General features: G+C 45.0%; 1 pseudogene; it reads left to right on the top strand.

Moving 5' to 3' along the window:
* The first annotated feature begins 312 nt into the window (after nt 1–312).
* LOC136458379 (sugar transport protein MST8-like) lies at nt 313–2,110 on the top strand (annotated as a pseudogene).
* Nucleotides 2,111–7,295: the final 5,185 nt, after the last annotated feature.

Here is a 7,295-nt window from a genome sequence, read left to right as displayed (position 1 = left end):
TGTTTTGAACTCAATTTTAAAATTTAGGCCAATTTTGATTTTGTTTTGTATATTTCCTTAATTTATTTCGATTCTTTGATTTTTTTCGAATATGTCAAATTTGAACTGCAGGTGCATGGAATATTGCAATGTAGTGTTTCGAAAAATGTTATTCATGTTAATTGGTTCATGTTGAGTCCCTATCCATGAACTCGCATCAAATTTTCACGCATCTTGTTCGCGTAACATGACGACCGACTTGCCGGAAAAGTGATTTAAAATTATATAAAATCCATACGAAGTCCGAAAATCACGAAACTTGGCGAGATGTCCATGGACCCGTTCCTGAAGCAATTCTTACCGTCGGTGTACGCCAAGGAGCAGGAGGTGGTGGAGACCAACCAGTACTGCAAGTTCGACAGCGTGCTGCTGACGCTCTTCACCTCCTCGCTCTACCTCGCCGCGCTCGTCGCCTCCCTGTCCCTCTTCGCCGGCTACATCACCAGCAGGTGCGGCCGCAGGGTGTCCATGCTCGGCGGCGGAGTCATCTTCCTCGTCGGCGCCGTCCTCAACGGCCTCGCCCAGAACGTCGCCATGCTCATCATCGGCAGGATCTTCCTCGGCATTGGCGTCGGGTTCAGCAATCAGGTGAGTGACCGCCCTTAATTTTAGTTTTAGATTAGAGTTAGAGATCTCCTTTCTTTATTTTTGCACGTGATAATTCTATTTACTTACGTGCATGCACTCATGCATCCGTAACGGTTTAGTCCATGTGTACACGCCAGCAGGATAAGATCGATAGCGGTCCGATATTTTGCGGAGGGATCGGAAAAATTGGATCGATTAGTAACTCAATCAAAATGTTGATCTGTATGAAAGCCATGTATTCATGTGTTCCCGTACTCGTGTGTTGCAGTCCGTGCCACTGTACCTGTCGGAGATGGCGCCGGCGAAGATGCGGGGCATGCTCAACATCAGCTTCCAGCTCATGATCACCATCGGCATCCTCACCGCCAACCTCATCAACTACTTCACGGTCAAGATCTCCGGCAGCTGGGGATGGCGCATCGGCCTCGGCCTGGCTGCCGTCCCAGCCGTCATCACGGTCGGCGGTTCCATCTTCGCCCAGGGCAAGGTGGAGAGCGCGCGCCATGCTCCGGCGCATCCGCGGCACCGACGACGTCTCGCTGGAGTTCGACGACCTCCTGGCGGCCAGCGAGGCCACCAGGGCCATCGAGAACCCGTGGCGGACCCTCCTGCAGCGCCGGTACCGGCCGCAGCTGGTGATGGCGCTCCTCATCCCGACGCTGCAGCAGCTCACGGGGATCAACGTCGTCATGTTCTACGCCCCCGTGCTCTTCAAGACCATCGGCTTCGGCGGCACCGCCTCGCTCATGTCGGCCGTCATCACGGGACATGTTCGCCACCTTCGTCTCCATCGCCACCGTCGACCGACTCGGCCGCCGCAAGCTGCTCCTTCAGGGCGGCATCCAGATGATCCTTGCCCAGGTACCGTACAGAATTATATTGTATCTTGCGGCAAACTTAACATTGGCAATTAATTAAGTAACAACAAACATGATGCGCAATGCAATCCATGGCTGCATGCAGTTCGTGCTTGGGACGCTGATCGCCATCAAGTTTGGGACGACGGGCGTGGCGTCGATCTCGCGGTCGTACGCGATCGGGGTGGTGTTCTGCATCTGCGTGTTCGTGTCGGCGTTCGCGTGGTCGTGGGGGCCGCTGGGGTGGCTGGTGCCCAGCGAGATCTTCCCGCTGGAGATCCGGTCGGCGGCGCAGAGCGCGGTGGTCGTCTTCAACATGATCTTCACCTTCGTCATCACGCAGATCTTCCTCATGCTGCTCTGCCACCTCAAGTTCGGCCTCTTCTACTTCTTCGGCGCCTGGGAGATCGCCATGACGCTCGTCGTCTACTTCTTCCTGCCGGAGACCAAGGGGATCCCATCGAGGAGATGGACAGGATCTGGGCCAACCACTGGTACTGGAACCGGTTCGTCGACGGCGGCCGGAAGGTCGAGCTCACGCCCACCGCCGTATAACACTGTCATCTTAGTCACTAGTTCGTGCTACTTCTTTTATCTCGAGGGAAATTGTCATCCCTATTTTTCTGATCTCAATCGACCGAAATTGTCATCCCTAGTGAGACTTGATATTGTTTATTACTGTTGGAAAATGTTGACGTAAAAAAATATGAGCATCCTGGTTGTCATATACTCCCTCTTATTCCAAACATAGGTCGATTTAAATTTATCTACCATGTAAACTATTTTTAGCTTTGATCACCTGTTTTATACTATTGTTACCAATTGAAAATCATCAATGGGGCCTTCATGTTAATCTCTCCATGAGATACCTTATAGAAAAATCATAAAAATTCTAACGAAAATAAAATGGTATGCCCATCAATTCACAAAAAAATCTAATGAAAATAAAATGATTTGACCATCCATTCAACAATGTATGTATTGTGTAAATTATACATGGCTCACAATCTCTTTCATATGTGTTTGGGGAACATGTTTGCGGTTGGATTCAAGAACGCCAAGATTGACTCATCCAAACCGAACCCGAAGTCAAGTGATCAATAGCTAAGAGCAACTCTAAGGACAAATGGAAATTTAGATCTCTAAACCAGCTCTCTAATAAAACTATTGAGAACCTCAAACAAAACAAAGGAGCTCTGGAAAGTCTCGGCACCACCGAAGGTTAAGCACTTCTTCTGGCTAACCCTTCATAAACGATGTTGGATGGCAGCGCGTCGGCAGCGGCATGGTTTACAGCAGTCTGCCACTTGCGTCCTCTGTGGATTGGACGCTGAGGAGATTGATCATCTCCTGCTTTCCTGCCAATTCAGTATGGAGGTTTGGAGCACGGTTCTAGGCCTTACCGTTACCGGCCTCGCTAACCTTCTGCTATTGGACACTGCGTCCTTCTTCTGGGACTGGTGGATTAGGTCGCGAAAGAGGGTCGCCAAAGTTTCAAGGAGGGGTTTTGATTCGTTGATCCTGCTCGTTGGTTGTCAATTATGGAAGGAAAGGAAGTCCAGGACTTTCGATGGTGCTGTGAAGTCAACGACGATGTTACTCTCGGCTCAATCGTCGAAGAGGCCAACCTTTGGATTTTAGCAGGTTTTCGTCAGCTTCGAGCCTTGCTGCCGCTGGTCCTAGCTAACCCGTCGCAAATCATGCATGTAAATTAGTGAGCCTTTATCTGTGTTTTGTGCTAGTTAGTCCCTTCCTTCCGCGGTAATCTATGGATTATTTTGAATCGTTGTAACTAATCGTAACTCTACTTCTATTTAATAAAACACGTGTTATAAGGACGCGTTTGGAAAAAGAAAAAAAAACAAACAAAGTATGTCCGTTCTGCAGCAGAATCCCTAAAAATAAAGCTTGTCTATTTTTTTAAAGTCGCCACGTCAAAATTAACTAAATTGAAAATAAAGCTCTCTGTTTTTTAAAGTCATCACGTCAGCAAACTAACTGAACTCCGTTCGCGCGCCGCCAGATTGCAAGAGGCCATCGTGGCATCGTATACCAACATCCAGGCCAATCCTACCCACCGTGGAAAATTGGCTGCAGCAACCGGCTACCAAGACAAGGGCGTCTATAGCCCGGGGCGGAGGGAGGGAGGAGGGGGTGCTGGGGGCTGCCACCCCACAATGATCTACTAGATCCTCTATTAGGTGTAGATATACTTGTATAATATCTATTTTTTTGAGGAAAGCCGCCCTTTATTAGCTCATAGTTGAATTGCAAACACCATCGGATGACAACAAAACCAGACATTTCTATCAACAGACATGGATATAGAGCTCCTAGCTAATCTATGCGCATCCACATTCGAACTGCTTCGTTCATGGACGAACTCCATGTGGGGGAAGGTAGCTCTCCTCGCCATGATCACCTTCACTATTGGCCCGTATAGCCCCATTTCTCTCTCCATGGATATCCTTCACTGCATTGATATAGTCGCAAGCCACCCTAAACTTGTGCAATAGCAGGTCCGATGCCAACGCCAAACCTTCCTGACAAGCTATCGTTTCAACTACTTTCATCACTAGCACTGAGGCTTCCAAAAAGTTCCCTGCTTCATCTCTCTCCACTACAGCTGCGGCAGAAAGATAAGAGGTCTTCGCCATTGCTGCATCAAGATTTACTTTTGCAAGACAAGGCGGTGGGGATAGACATCTCGACGACGACGCTGGTAGGCCACCCCCGCTACTCCCCTGAAACCTTCTTGGTCACCATGAGCTCTTCCAGATAACTCTCCACAAAAAAGTGCGTGGGCAAGGGGCTTTGGAAAACATTCTCATGAATCACCATTCGCCTCACATGCGAAATCACTCACAAGCAAATCACAACCCGTGTAATTGCCTCGTGAGACAAAGTCTTCCACACTACCGCTAACCATGCTCGCACATCTCCTTCACTTATCATACTTAGTGCTCTAGCGATCTCCTCTTGCTCCAACGCTAGACGGCCTTCGCCGTGTGACACTCTAGGAGGGAGTGTTTCCAAGAATCCGAGCCGCCACAAACACTGCACCGGCTATTGTCCACCATGTTTCTCTGATGCTGGTGTTGGCATTTCTTAGCATCACTCTTTACTAAGTTGTCATCCCTAGCAATGATGCCAGAAATGCGTTGTTGGTAATTATTGAGAACACTTGTAAATTTATATATACTAAGTAATCCGCAAGCGCACAGATAATATACCATTGTAGCATTTCACCCGGGAGTATGCCAAGTATCGTTATTTATATTTTATCCATAGGGAGGAGCGATGGGGTGGCTAGAGATATTGACAGATATGCATACTTATGACAAGATCATTAACTCTCATGCTATAGCAAGGGTAAGTCAAATGATAAATAAATGATAAGTGTAAGGCATTGATAGTAATCCAGAGATAGAAATAGATACTCATAAATGTAGTATGGCTAGGCAGGAGATTAGTTAAGAGCAAAAGATTCATAGGTCATTCCTTATTTACTAAGTCTTTTGTACACCCAAGTATATACACTCTCATCTATAGCATAACTAACTCTGTATCTATGCATAAGGAACATTACTAAGGAAGATCAAGAACAGAGCTTATCTCCCTTCGCAACCGGGTTCTACTTGTTCTACAAACGGGAAGTGAACTAAAAGGACTCAATAGGAGTGTTACATCCGCGATCTACCACATGACCCAAAGTGTAGAGTGCATCCATAGGTAAACAATATTTAAGCGCCACGCTTACATAATGTCGACCACTTAACTCACTCGAGTATTGAGCTAAGCGCTTTGCGAACATATGCATAAATTCATCATCAATCATGACTATATCAAGTATACTACTAGAGAAACCTAGGAAGATAATAATTAGAAACATAGTATTGAAGTAGCACAAAGTCAAAATATAAAGGAATACAATGGCTTTACTAGCCTCCAGACGGCGAATTCGGAATCCTGAGCAATAGCCCACAGTCTACTTAAATCTTGCTAGCTAGCCTATACTAGAACTTTGAAGAATTGGAGCTCTATTCTCTTCTCTCTAGAAAGCTTAATTTCTGATCTGATCTTGACTTATGCAGTTCTGCCTGAGGGAGGGGGGGTAGGGGCTAGTATATATAGGCCGGAGCCTCAATTCTGGACCCTTGGATCAAACTGACTTGAATAAACAGCGTGGATATAATCCTTAAGGCGGTGGAGAACCGACATACAAAGCTAGCGGCTGACTGGTGGGCCCAGGGGTCGGCCGGCCTGCAGGTAGGGCCGGCCAGCCCCACCTAGTGGCGTCTTGCCCTCTGCTTCGCTGTGGTGTCCACTTGAGTCTTCTAGAAGATTCTGGGGTTGTTTTCACTGTGGATAAGTGTAATTTAATTTGATGATTTGATCCAGCTTGATGGTTTTCTGAATAAGCCCTGCTGAAAATATAGATTCACCAAAACTCATGGAATTTGTTAGTTTAAACCCCTAAACCTATATTAGTGATTACTTTCATACCCTTATACTTGTTATATTAATGGTTTATAATGTTTGTTAACTACCATCAACAAACTCCCCCAAGCTTAACCATTGCTCGCCCTGAGCAATACTAAACTTAGCAATGGATCAGGAGTTGCATCATTGTTTTCACTCCTCAAAAGTACACATGCATTCAAGCAAGAATTCTCCTCCGAATTAAAATAAACTAATCTAACTTTCATACTTACTCATATTACTTTCAACTATGGGGCTTGTTGCCTTCACTTAGGTCTTGAGCAATTGAAAGACAGAACGATCAAGTCAAGCACTATATCTCAAGCTCTTTGTTCAACCATTATTCTAGAGTTTTTTACAAGTTTTCAAAATAAAACTCAGAGATTCCATTGTGTGACACTCTCAAATCTCTCAAAATATGTGGTATTTGTGGATCCTCACCAAGACAATAGTGATGTTATGTCATTCTCTTCCTACAGCTAAGGCTTATGTGGAGCTCATAGGAATGGTGATAATATGAAAGAGCATACTTGCAATACATATATTGTAAGTCAAACAACGGATCCAAAGAGAGTTAAGTCATACAATCAAATCAAGATGTGCATGTGTGTGGAATATATGGTGGATATATATGGTGGCTAGCCTAATTCTACTATGCTCCTTGAAAACTTATCTCTCTTTTGAAACTTGAAAACATTTACAAAAGAACATGGGCTATCTTATTCATCTCTCTTTTTTTCAGGCGGGCATCTAAGTACCATTGTTTTAAATATCTCGGACACTTGTCCATTTTTTTCTCAACTTTCTTTTTTCTCTCTTTTCTTTTTTTATAAATAACTTTTGCATAGCCCATGCTTCTTTTCTGCGATAAACTTTGGAGAGATAGCAACAAGAACTTAGAGCATTTATTTGGTGGATGGAACTTATCAAGAATATTTTTGTTGCTTACTCCCAGTGTAGGAGTAAAATATTTTTGGGTGGATCTAGATGGAAGGCATGTTTTTGCGCCTACCCCCCAGTATAGGAGTAGTGCATATGTGGGTGGTGTGTACGTGATCTTGATTTTAAGAGCATGACAAACCTCTCATAAGGGTCAATAAAGCTTGACCAAACTCAATGCAAAACAAGTAGCATATGTGACTGGAAGTTTTCCTAGCCTAAATATCATGTTTGGCTTTTTTAGGAATTCAAGCTCTGTCATACATGAACACATCATGTTGCATTTTTATGTTTTTCAAAAGAAATCTCCAGAGCTTTAGTATCACTTGGAATAAGATAAATAGTAGCTCGAACCTTCTCATATCATATCCGTCAATTACCTAGACTTAG

Source organism: Miscanthus floridulus, chromosome 6 (assembly GCF_019320115.1).
Source record: "Miscanthus floridulus cultivar M001 chromosome 6, ASM1932011v1, whole genome shotgun sequence".
Classification (NCBI taxonomy): Eukaryota; Viridiplantae; Streptophyta; class Magnoliopsida; order Poales; family Poaceae; genus Miscanthus; species Miscanthus floridulus.
The sequence above is the reverse complement of the archived record's forward strand: the minus strand, read 5'-3'. Positions and strand labels throughout refer to the sequence as shown.